Genomic DNA, 14,113 nt, shown 5'->3' on the forward strand with positions numbered 1-14,113 from the left:
CACCGGGTTATAACAGAATCCGAGCAGAACTAAGGTAATGAGAGCACTTTGAAAATCGTGAAAAAGTCGATTTCGACGTCTGTTTTTGAGGCCAAAAATGGGCATCAAAAATGCCATATCTCGGCTATCGTAAAAGCTACGACTTTGCGGATGATCTCGTTGGTTTCAGAACGACGAAACTAAGACAAAACCGTTGGAATTTTCCCGATAGCTCCCATAGAAGCCGAGATATCGACCTTTAACATTTGGAATTTTTCATTTTTCGTGTATACCCCCCCGTATCGAATTTTTTCACGAAAAATTGATTTTTTTCGAAATCAAACTAAGTATACCAGCGTCTTATTTGGGTCACCCAGATTACGAAAACACCGGGTTATAACAGAATCCGAGCAGAACTAAGGTAATAAGAGCACTTTGAAAATCGTGAAAAAGTCGATTTCGACGTCTGTTTTTGAGGCCAAAAATGGGCATCAAAAATGCCATATCTCGGCTATCGTAAAAGCTACGACTTTGCGGATGATCTCGTTGGTTTCAGAACGACGAAACTAAGACAAAACCGTTGGAATTTTCCCGATAGCTCCCATAGAAGCCGAGATATCGACCTTTAACATTTGGAATTTTTCATTTTTCGTGTATACCCCCCCGTATCGAATTTTTTCACGAAAAATTGATTTTTTTCGAAATCAAACTAAGTATACCAGCGTCTTATTTGGGTCACCCAGATTACGAAAACACCGGGTTATAACAGAATCCGAGCAGAACTAAGGTAATGAGAGCACTTTGAAAATCGTGAAAAAGTCGATTTCGACGTCTGTTTTTGAGGCCAAAAATGGGCATCAAAAATGCCATATCTCGGCTATCGTAAAAGCTACGACTTTGCGGATGGTCTCGTTGGTTTCAAAACGACGAAACTAAGACAAAACCGTTGGAATTTTCCCGATAGCTCCCATAGAAGCCGAGATATCGACCTTCAAAATTTGGCATTTTTCATTTTTCGTGTATACCCCCCCGTATCGATTTTTTTTACGAAAAATTGATTTTTTTTTTAAATTAAACCAAGTGTACCAGAGTCTTATTTAAGTCACCTAGATTACGAAAACACCGGGTTATAACAAGATCCGAGCAGAACTAAGGGAATGAGAGCACTTTGAAAATCGTGAAAAAGTCGTTTTCGACGTCTGTTTTTGAGGCCAAAAATGGGCATCAAAAATGCCATATCTCGGCTATCGTAAACGCTACGACTTTGCGGATGGTCTCGTTGGTTTCAGAACGACGAAACTAAGACAAAACCGTTGGAATTTTCCCGATAGCTCCCATAGAAGCCGAGATATCGACCTTCAACATTTGGAATTTTTTATTTTTCGGGTATACCCCCACGTATCGAATTTTTTCACCAAAAATTGATTTTTTTTAAATTAAACTAAGTGTACCAGAGTCTTATTTGGGTCACCTAGATTACGAAAACACCGGGTTATAACAAGATCCGAGCAGAACTAAGGGAATGAGAGCACTTTGAAAATCGTGAAAAAATCGTTTTCGACGTCTGTTTTTGAGGCCAAAAATGGGCATCAAAAATGCCATATCTCGGCTATCGTAAAATCTACGACTTTGCGGATGGTCTCGTTGGTTTCAGAACGACGAAACTAAAACAAAACCGTTGAAATTATCCTGATAGTGCCGATAGAAGCCGAGATATCGACCTTCAAAATTTGGAATTTTTCATTTTTTAGGTATACCCCCCCGTATCGAATTTGTTCACCAAAAATTGATTTTTTTCGAAATCAAACTAAGTATACCAGCGTCTTATTTGGGTCACCTAGATTACGAAAACACCGGGTTATAACAAGATCCGAGCAGAACTAAGGGAATGAGAGCACTTTGAAAATCGTGAAAAAATCGTTTTCGACGTCTGTTTTTGAGGCCAAAAATGGGCATCAAAAATACCATATCTCGGCTATCGTAAAATCTACGACTTTGCGGATGGTCTCGTTGGTTTCAGAAGGACGAAACTAAAACAAAACCGTTGAAATTATCCTGATAGTGCCGATAGAAGCCGAGATATCGACCTTCAAAATTTGGAATTTTTCATTTTTTAGGTATACCCCCCCGTATCGAATTTTTTCACCAAAAATTGATTTTTTTCGAAATCAAACTATGTATACCAGCGTCTTATTTGGGTCACCCAGATTACGAAAACACCGGGTTATAACAGAATCCGAGCAGAACTAAGGTAATGAGAGCACTTTGAAAATCGTGAAAAAGTCGATTTCGACGTCTGTTTTTGAGGCCAAAAATGGGCATCAAAAATGCCATATCTCGGCTATCGTAAAATCTACGACTTTGCGGATGGTCTCGTTTGATTCAGAACCACGAAACTAAGACAAAACCGTTGGAATTTTCCCGATAGCTCCCATAGAAGTCGAGATATCAACCTTCAAAATTTGGAATTTTTCATTTTTCGGGTATACCCCCGGGTATCGAATTTTTTCACCAAAAATTGATTTTTTTTAATTAAACTAAGTATACCAGTGTCTTATTTGGGTCACCTAGATTACGAAAACAGTGGGTTATAACAAGATCCGAGCAGAACTAAGGGAATGAGAGCACTTTGAAAATCGTGAAAAAGTCGTTTTCGACGTCTGTTTTTGAGGCCAAAAATGGGCATCAAAAATGCCATATCTCGGCTATCGTAAAAGCTACGACTTGCGGATGGTCTCGTTGGAATCAGAACGACGAAACTAAGACAAAACCGTTGAAATTTTACCGACAGCTCCCATAGAAGCCGAGATATCGACCTTCAAAGTTTGCAATTTTTCATTTTTCGGGTAAACCCCCCCGTATCGAGTATATGTAATACAATAATTTAAGATCAGTAAAGAAGTTCTTCTGTTAGTTATTTTGTATACAAATATAAATTTACTTATGCATTTATTAAGTAAGAAATTTTATAATCTAATCTAAAAAGGCAATAGCTTGCTTCCAACCATAAAATTTATTAGGAACCAGTTATAAATATGCATTTATCTTATCTCAAAGTTTAGCAAACTCTCGGAACACGATTATACTAATACGGAGACTGGGTTGTTGCCTTCGGGTACATTAGAGATTATGACCGCTAGCACGGGCGAGCGCTAACTTTAAATCAAGTTACGTATTTTGCATTAAGTTCAACATAACTACTCTCGTTATAGTAAGTCGTGACATCATTTAGTTTACAATAGTAAATACACTATTTTTGGAGAATACAGTATTATTTTATTATATTATTAGTAAGTTATTAGTAAATTGAAATTTTACCAAATTTATACAATAAATGGAACGAACTTACGAAAATAATAAAATATCAAAATAAAGATAAGATAAGTGACAGCTCGTGATTTTATTAATAGGAAAGTCAGAGAAGTCAGTAATTTGTCTAAAACTATAAAAGCTGTTTATGTTAACAGGATTTACCCCTCTTAAATATAATTTTCCTTAATTTGTACAAATAACTAGTGCTAAGTAGTGCTAGCTCAGCACTATTCAAAATAACTCAGCACTGTCAGCTAGCACTACTATTTTTTTGATATTCTTGCATCTTTTAGGCACTTAAAAGTTATTCTTTAGTAAGTATTTAGATTTAGAAGTATTCGGATTTCATGGTGTTCCTCTCCAAACGATAAAGATTTTGCCCCTGTTATTCGCCCTTTTTAGCAAATATTTAAGAACTTCATTTATTCCGATAACATTAAAACCTGCTGTTATCTTACAATCTTATAATAGCTTATCAGTAGCTTACTACCGGACACTCAGTTCGAATTTCTGAAGAGCATGCCTTATTAAAATGCTAGATAATATTAATATTTTTAATTTACAGTAAAGCATTTGATTTCTAGACCAACAACTGTATTAAGATTTATCTGATGGTGCGTCAGGGTTTTTTAAGAAATTTTTCTTTCTTTTATATGATAGAGTGTAGCAGCTACTTGTTGATAGGCAAATGTCTAAACTTCCTCCTGTATTTAGAGAAGTCTCTCAGAGATACACACTATATCTCTTTTTTGTTTTATTTACACATTTGTGGTGGATAAGTGGGTAAAAAATTGTGACATACAAAGATGTGCAAACGATAAAAAGTCGTGTATAAGTTTCATTCAAAATTAAATTAAAAAAATTGCTATAATTATGAATAAATGTATGTTTTGAATCTCTTGACATGTATTCTCTTATTAATGGGTATAAAAATGAATCTAACTAAGTTATCTGTGATGCTTTTGATCTATATAAAAATTAAGGAATATTAATAAATTTATTTAAAAAACTACTTTTTGAGTTATTGGTTCTTTCTCACAGTTTTTACGTAAATACTGTAATGTTCGCTATTTGAATAACCAGTTTAAAGCTAGGATATGAAGAGGTAACTCGCCATAATAATTTACAAAATATGATTGCCCATTGACCTACTCTTTTTCAGCATTGTTTTCGTGTTATTTTAAAATTTTTGAATAGTGAGATGCAAAATGTTACCGTATATAAAGATTTATATAAGTTCATTTATTTATTCTTCATTTGGCAACGACTGCTACAGTGCATATACATCATATAACCAGTTATCCTCAAAAAGATTCTTTGGACTCGTTCAAGGATGTTTATAGATAGACTATACTAGGGATACCAGATAGTTGTACAATATTCTAAATATGATTTAACCCGGTTGCAACAGATAAGTTTTAGATTAGTTGTAGAGGCAGATAAATGCTTTGTTGATTAAAATATCCAAAAAAATTTAAAAATGGTCAAAACTTCTTAACTTTCAAACTTTCTATCAAATTGAATGTCGTGAAATCATCAGTCTTGGGTTATTTGCTTAATTTACTGGAATGTTTAGTCTTGTCTTAAAATATGTTAGTGGTAAATATCGGATTTTATAAACCAGCTTAATTTCTTTACGTTATCAGCAAATGCCAAAAAATAAAATGAAAACCAATGTCACATTGCCTTTCATATGAATTTATGGAATTTAAACTGCATGGGTCGCCATTTTCGAAATGTGGCAAATATATCTCCAATGTTTAAAACTTTTAATTAACAAAGAAAAAGGTATAGTTTACTAAGTTTACTTTAAGTCAAATGCCTCGAAAAAATGTGTATAAATTAAGTCGATTTATAATTTCCATATAGTATATGTGCTCATATCACAACAAAATTAGAGCACTTGACCCAACTCGAAATATTACTGTGTTAATCTGTATTTATAATTATTTGACGGTCCTAAAACTCTATTTCACTCTCCGTCTAAAATATGTAATAGACCATTGCAAGATACGTCAGTTTTAACAAGTTAACTTTCGAAAATAAAGTGCTGCAATGTCTAACTCTTTGTTTCAGTTATTTTTTAAGTTTAACTAGGGCTGTTAGATACATATGTTGAAAATCGATTATAAAAAAAAATTACTTATATATAGCTAGCTTAAAATGAACTTGTTTGAACATAACTTTTATTAATTCTATATATAAAAGCTTTAATTGAAGACTATTTTAATAAAGATATATCTAAAAAATTATTCTTAATGCTATAAATTGTAAATTTTTTCAATTGCGATGCAAAGGTGAAAATGAAAGGTCAATATGGCGCTCAAATGACTACAAGTGTAAAGCTTTTTTTCTATCCAATTTTATTGCTTTGAAATTTCCCAAAATAGTCAAAAAAAATTATTTAACTGCTTAATGTATATCGAACGAATTTTAAACGTTTTTATATTTGAAGTACCTTTGGTCCTTTGAATACATTGAACGATGTTCATTTACGTTTTTACTTGGATGCATAATAGGAAAATGTAATCAGATTGTATTATGTATGTACGTAAGTTTATTGGTCTTAAGTAAACCAAAAGCTACGTGAAAGTGCATTAAATTGAATAATCTCAACTACTTTTTCCAAATTAGCTTTTATCCTATTCAGATCATTTATTTTCCTTTGAATCTTTTATCAAGTTAGCAGATAATAATTAAGCGTAAAAGGTCGAAAGCTGCTAAAAGTGTCCATCAAATTCGCAGGGGTAGAAGAGCCATTAACAGCAAAAACCTCCAATAAAAGTACCGCTAAAAACGGTTTGGCCAGGTAAAGTGTCGTGTCAATTACTCCTCTTGATCGAGGCCGACGTCCTTTTTTTCCTCTCGGACCCACTTTATATGGACAGCCGAGAATTTCATGACTAGTAGGAAAAATGATAAAGTGAGCATTTAATTTTATTAAATCGTTAAACTCATTTAAATCTCTAGAAGCATTCTTATTTTTTTTAACTATCACTTATTACATCGTACGTATTGATCTTTTTCTTTCAAATTCTATCGTTTATTTAAATTTGATTCGGTAATAGTTTTTTTTAAGAACTCGGTATTTTTATTATAAGGTTTCTAGTTATTTTATTTTTAGTTATTTAATGACTTACTCTATATTTGAGTAAAGGCTGTAATTTTGTTTATTGTTTAAATAAAGTAACTTATCCATATTTTGTTATGTAAGTCCGTGTCTTTATTTCAGTGCTTCAGAAAGCTGGAATTAAAAATTATCATTAGAAAATGTTAAGTTTGTCACTGTAACCATTTTCTTAGAGCTAGTTCTCTTTCTCAAATTGATTGTACCTTTGAGGTTCTTATTTTGAACGGGCTTTAACTTGGTTGGCGTTACAGAATTGCTCGTGTTACTGGCTTTCATAACATTTCCCGCCTTAGTTTTATTTTGTTTTGTTTACTTTAGTTGTTTTCCTTTTGCGGTTTTTTCCTTCTATTCCTTCTCCATTTTCTCTTTTCTTTTTGTTAATTAATTTGTCTTATTTCTTGTAAATTTTAAACGTGTTGACGTAAAATAAAAATCGTTTGACACTGACAATCAAACATCTTTGATTAGTCATAAGACAGAGATTTTTTCTAGGTTTACACTGCGATTTTGTCAAACGTTGAATTTATTGTATTCGGATACATTCATTGCCATAAATGGTTCTTCAGTGATTTAACAGATTTTTCTTTGAAGCATAATAGACACCGTATATATCGTAAATAAGTTCTTAAGTTCTTCGATGGTGCATCGAATTATTGGACAGTGAAGATCATATTGCATTAGGAGGAGGGTGGATTATTAGAGCAGGAGTTTGTAGTATTGGAACAAATGGCGGTAAAGAACTGCCTGGTAGACAAATACATAATCATTTCTGATTATAATACTTCGTAATTTCAAAAAGAAACCTATTATGACTCCTGCACGTAGATACATTTCTATTCTGAAGTCTATGTTAGAAGTGCATTATTGTCTTTTATGTGGATCAATATATTCGATAACAATTGGATTAGTGCCTGTAATAATATAATTCCAATTGTTAGTAAGAACTGATCTGCTTGGGTACATTTCTGTAATAAAGTCTTGGAACTCATTTTCGAGATGATTTTCAAAAAAATCATGTAGAAGAAACAGGCACAAAACCTGGTGGCTTCATACTGCTTCGTTCAACTGGGTTTAAATAATTTCTACCAGGAACATTTGTATATGTTATATGTCACCGCTTCAAGATTGCCTATTTGATACAAATTGAATTTTCCAAAACTCATTAGAATTTCGTGATTTATCATCAATCTATAATTATAAAGTAACTTTATTAAATGCTTGAGCCTAACATCACGACTTGGCTTGCTTTACAGTATTATAAATTTTTTATAAATTGTTTCTTAAATTACCCCTAATATACATTTATTAAACCCTTTTGAATCACTTACATTCACTTTTCTTACTATTCCCAAATTCATTTTGGCATGATTTTTGAGGAAGACCTTTCAACCTCACATTGTAAAAAGAGGGACGTAAGTGTCTTATATTTTATCCATTTTGATATTCACTAATATTTCGATGAAATCCTTTATAAATTTCAGCATTATTAATTGATCTCCCTTAAGGTAATTGAGTTTTATTTATCGAAACTGTCGGCATTTTGAAAATATTAATACTTTAAAACTACTTTTCTTCTCTTACTTGCGCTCAAAATTTGAATACGAATCTCGAATTTGGTACCCAATTTAAAGCTACCGGATAGATGATATTATCTATCCTCCAGACATCGCACAAATGACAAATAACGCACAACGTGTACCTTCTCTGGTCATTCAGTAGTAGACAACACTACTATCGATACGATGCGCTCTATCGATCTATTCGATAGTATCATAATGATGACTTGTATCGACCGGTTTCAAAAACGAATTGACTTCTTATTCTTAAAAAAAAATTAGGATACTGAAATATGTGTACTCTTCGTGTAATAAAAGACTAATCACTGCATCTACATATGCTTGTATTTCTTCTTCACCATTCACGTTATCTACTGTAGTCTGATTTTTTTGCGTTCAAGTTTATGTTACCTTCATCTTGTGAAATGTCTTTCTCATTCTATCCGTCTGTATCAAGTCTTTTAAGAATAAAAAAAATTTCAAGAATAGAGCATAGAATCGAGAGCATAGATCTAGTGTCATTCAGAGGAATAGAAAATATAGCGTCATGGGGATTTTTAGCTGTGGTGTCATCAAGAGGCATAGACATTGATATAAGATTTGGAAGTTTTGAACCGTTAAATATTTTAATAATAATATTAACTTCAAACGTATTATTTTGAAATGGGTTATCTACATCATGTATCTGTTCAATATTATATTGGGCATTATTTGCTTTATTATTAAAGTAGTGTTTATTTGCATATTTTCGTCTTCGATCATATTTTGTGCCAAAAGCATTTTTTTTCTTATTCTTCATGATTGCAGAAACGATTAAGCGGTTAAGCGACAAAAAAAAAGTTTAGATGAGCACCATACCTTAGAACAGGAGTACAAAGATTCGTAAAAATTAAAACGCTATATAAAGCTATTTATACAAGGTGTTTTAACACAATTTTCCACTACAAAACTTTCAGCTGTATACTTACGTACTGGTCTATTGTCTTTTCACAATAAGCGATATATGTATGTGAACACTTTAATATTGCGCCTTTAAATACGCTATTATTTTATAATAATAATTAATTAGTAAGGAATAACTTAACAAAATTCAGTTATTCTCTTATGGATTTTGAATTTTACTAATCACACCGACTTTCGAAATAAAAATGTCTTAAATATTATTCATACAAAAGGCACTAAATAGATCTTTTTATTTTTTTAATATAAGTATATATAGTGTTATTTCAATATTATAAAGATTGTATTAGAGTAGTCGCATTTATAAAAATAAATAAATAAAAACCTAGTAAGCAATACATAATAAATAACAGATCAATTCTTTCAAAGTATGTATATCCTAAACCCAAATTTTAACAGAACTATTAATAGAAAATTTCAGCAATACCAAAACTTTAAAATTTAGTCCTTTCACCGTAGACTTGTCAAAGTAGATTCCTAAAGCAAACAAATGAAAATACCATTATCCCCGCTTTGGGGCAGGAAAGCTACGGTGGCCATAATAGTTTGCAGAAAACCCCACGGGTTAAAACTGCCCCGTAATACCCATCTAAAGTTGCTTGTTTGCCAGGCAGCTACGAAACATTGAAAATTTAATATAGACACATAGTACACCAGAGGAAAGTCATAGAGTACAAGGAAACTCCGACCGGCATTGCCAGCTGCTAATGAAAGCCAAACAACTTAATTTAGATTTAAGGTTCTAAGTTGGAGTACTTATTTTCATTGTATTAATATTAAATGGGTTAAGGTGGGACTTTCTCGAGGATTGGCACTTAAATTTTAATAAGAAATTCGGGTTCAGCATGTAAATGTTTTATTTTAAATTACGGTTTACTCTAGTTTAACTCACAGTTAATTTAGGATTATTTATTTAGTAAGAGAGAAGTTACCTTGTATATTTTAAGTAATTGAATTTAGAAAAAAAAATTTCTTTGTGAATCTTAATACACTGATTAGAGCTTACTCTTTTACCTACATTTTAATAAGATTAGATTATATAGTGTTTGTTTAAAGTTGCGAGCTAGGGATATATTAAGCCTAGCCTGAAACGAGCAGTGATTAGTTTAAATTTAATTACTCGCTAATGAATGCCAGTTGAAATCTTATTACGGCATTTATTTTCTAAAGTTTTCGTGTAACTTTGGGATTGCATTTAAGGTCGGATTGTTGCCAGTCACGTTAGTGCGCGAGAGTTTTGAAAGGATACACTTTGAAAATATTAATGTGAGATAATAATTTAATGGAAACAAATATCGTTCTAGACCAAAATGATTTATTAAATAGTTTTATTATATATTTTAGAGCGATCTAGATTTTTGCTAAAAAAGAGAATTTCGAAAGCGCTAATGAGCACAGGGCTGATTGAGTTGTGAAATTTTATATTCGTTTTTATTTGGTTGTTTTTGATTTGCTTTAATAAGCTTTTCTTAAAATAATAACTTAAAAAGTTAAGACAGATTAAAAAATGTATGTAAATGGCAGATTTAACTGTGTTCATTTTATACAAACCATGTTTCAGCAGTTTTTAATATCAGCAATATGTATAAAAAATTATCTTTAACTGAACATGAAAATATCCCATTGTTTTTATACTACTGTAAGCACTTAATTAAAAGTGTCATAACTAACTTAAATGATATTTTGTAGCAAAACCAATCAAAAAAGTATATAGGAGGCATGGCAAGAGATTTTACATCAGATTTTAGGAAAACGTATATAGGAAACACAAAAATAATCCAATATTTTGAAGCAGCACTTAATTAAAATTATCATTAATTAAATAAGTCTTACAATAAATAAATCTTTATTATTGTTTTTAAATAAATAAAACTTTAATATTTATCTGGTGATTATTTTAATATAATAAGCTTTATTAAGCTAAACTTAAAAAATATGATGTAAAAGATAGATAAAAAGAAAAGTAAAAGAAGATAGAGCGATAGATATATATATATATATATATATATATATATATATATATATAAACGACCATGACTGCAGTTTTATTAATGATAATTATTAAATTATAAATTTCTTAAACAATTATAATAATTTAAAGGGAATATTTAAATTTTAGAAAAATATAATGAAAAGACAGACATTTAGACAGATAGACAGATAGAACTCGATTAATGTGAATAATAGTTCAGAGCTATTGAAACTTTTTCTCTTTCAACAACAAGGTTTATTAATAACAAGAATATTAGAATTAGTAAATTTGACAGGCAAATATGTGCAGTTTTAATGGTGCCCACCCTCTTTCCAATAAACTGAATAAGATACACCCAAATATCTGTTACCCTTGAGCTCAGAGTAAATTTGCTAGAGTTGACCTTTACCAAAAATATAATAACATTTAACTTTTCATTTCCAGCCCACACAAGCTAATATTTTCGTTTGAGCTTCAATTATTCAGCAAAAAATAATATCTTTTATTATTAAATACATTTTCTTATAAATCTATGACTCTTTTACGCAAATTATAATAAAAAAGTTAAACTAAGATTGCAACTTACCCTCTATTACCATAATATATCTAAGGTTGTTGAAGTAGGAAGGGTTTAATAAGTTAACTAAACTACTCTCCAAATCTAAATTTAGCTAGGAGATATTTAATTAAAGAAGGGATGTCCGTGCGGCTTAAAATTTATCTTCCGGGGGGTTTGTCGTTTATCTTAAGATGATTTGTTAATATTATCGCTTAATCTTCTACTCGCCAAGAAACTTTGAATAGCGGTTAATAAAAAGTTCGTGGTTTTTATTGTAAACTACTTTGTCATTGAAAATTAGAGTTTTAAATTGGAATGTATTGGGTATTCAAAATATACACATAAAAATTATCTTTGAAAAAAGAAAAACGCTGTTTTATTTTATGACAAAAACTTTGTTATTAAGATAAATTGTGTTTAATATTTATTGTGGTATACACGGAAGGTTAGTAAATCTTCCGGAACCATGTACTACGGAGTATATAAAGAGCTGCGTCACCACTGGAAAGAGAGTTGTCAATTCAGTTCGGAATATTGACGCGATATTTAAGTGGGATATAAATAGTAAAGAATAATTACGGTGTTAATAAATATCTCTACTCGTAAGTAATCATATTAAGTAGCATTAGTGTGTTACTAAACCAGTTGACTATTTTTGTGCACTGATTGTTTTAATTCAGATCCTAATGTGTAAAAACGCTATAATACCTGATCACTTTTATCATATTAAATTTTATAAATAAATACGAATTTTTAAAGCATATTTGATATACTGGTTAATATATTCAGTACAATTTTAGCTGCCATTGTAGTAAGATTTTTTTAATTGTGTGTGCAATATAGTTAATATGCAAAGGCAACACCTTACTCGTGAAACACAATTACGTGCTGTTGGTATGATGATAAGAAAAAAAGATACATACTGGTCCAACAAGAGCAATTATTAACATGATAGATTTATTCTATAATTAAGTATTAATAAATGCATAATTTAAGTGGGAACATGCCAACAGATATTAAGCTGTTATTAACAACAGAGGTAGCCATGCTCTTTATTACCGAGAACTACTTCTTTTCTAATAACTTTTTTTTAAATATTGTTATTTTGAGTTTTTGATATTTTGCATCTTTAAATTGTCTTACAATATTAAACTACCGACATACTATGATAAATTTTTGTAGTTAGCAGTATTTACGAAATCAATTCAAATGTGTTTAATTTTAATATTTGCCAAGTAAATTTATTTGGCTTTTAATGCATTTCTTCCCTATACCATTTTGATACCAAACGTTAAGCTGCACTACAAAGTTTCTTACTGGGCATTGAACACATAGTTGACAAATAAAAGTAGAACCAAAAATTTATGATACATTGATATTTTTATTTAAAATAAAAAAATCTCCGAGGCTACAAGAAAAAACAAATGCAAAGATCGTTGTTTTAAGAGAAAAGTAAATTTTCTAGAGAGAAAAAAACAAACGACTTTGGAAGCCCACTTTTTTCCCAATTCCTTTTTTTTTTGTAGTAAGTAGCTTAACGTACACACACCCCTGGATAGATATTCGTTGCTCGCCTGCCTTCGAAAACCTTTTTTACGTTTATTGCCTCTAAGACGATTTCTAGAGGACCTTTCCCTATGCGGACTCCAACTTTTTTGACCTGCTTTCCAAGAAAATCCTAACGAGTAAGCAGTTTCATGAAAAATGTCTTAGAGTGGCTATCCAGGATATTTGGTAAATATAGGGTAAGAGTTAAATATACTCTTTAATACTTTTCTCTGAGAGCTCGTATGTAGATTTTTAGATGTAAGTTTAATTATCGAATTTACACGCGTGCAACTTATCATGAAAACCTATTTTTATAAAATAGAAAGATTGTAATATAATAGGAGACAGAATGAGTCGGTACATATTTAATTGTGTAGTACTTTTCTATTTAAATAAGTATTAAACTAAGAATTTCGTATATTCAATAACTTTAACAAAAGTGGAAAATTATTATTTTTTAACTTTAACTGCACATGAGGTAAGATTTTATCTCAGCCTCTGAGTTCGATTCAAATTATTCGACTTTCGATTAATTTTTTTTAATAATTCTTTAAAATATGGGACAATATCTTCCTTAACGTTTTTTTCTTAATAATTTAGCAAGTAGTATTTTTTAAATTGAAATTTCCCTAAATAGTGGTACGACATAAAATCAGTGACTTATTGTGTAATTGTCACATCATTATAGATCTTACATAAATAAATCGGTAATAATAGACAAAAATTAGAGAAATATGTAAAATTACTTCTGAATACTAGAATATGGGTACACTAATTAAATAATGAGCAAAACATAAAAAAATTAAAGTTTATAATAATGCATAGTAAAAATATAATTACAAATATTGATTATGGTAAAACTTCGTGGTAATAAGAAATCAATAATAAACTTAGTTTATTCAGTTTATTTATTGAACAGAACAGTCTGCAATTTACAAATACATAGTCAATGCAATAAAAAAGGGCTAATATAAAGTTTCTTCGTTAGGATAATTTGCCATTATTGTTTACATTAAGATGAATATAATCTTAATTTTTATCAATTTTCTATTTTCTTTAGGCCTGTTTTTTTCCTTCTTTTCTTTGTAATAATTAAA

At 30.6% G+C, this 14,113-nt stretch overlaps 1 protein-coding gene and 1 long non-coding RNA gene across 2 annotated transcripts in view; one reads left to right on the forward strand and one right to left on the reverse strand.

The window, feature by feature from the left end:
* The window catches only part of LOC126739779 (uncharacterized), a 177,869-nt gene that overhangs the window by 89,616 nt on the left and 74,140 nt on the right, over window positions 1-14,113 (forward strand). The window lies entirely within an intron of this gene.
* On the reverse strand, window positions 5,927-6,850 carry LOC126739780 (uncharacterized). The gene is made up of 3 exons (XR_007661704.1): window positions 6,625-6,850; window positions 6,432-6,535; window positions 5,927-6,194 (listed from the first exon to the last, which is right to left on the reverse strand). It is a non-coding gene; the product is annotated as an uncharacterized LOC126739780 (long non-coding RNA).

This window comes from Anthonomus grandis, chromosome 8 (genome assembly GCF_022605725.1).
Source record: "Anthonomus grandis grandis chromosome 8, icAntGran1.3, whole genome shotgun sequence".
Lineage (NCBI taxonomy): Eukaryota > Metazoa > Arthropoda > Insecta > Coleoptera > Curculionidae > Anthonomus > Anthonomus grandis.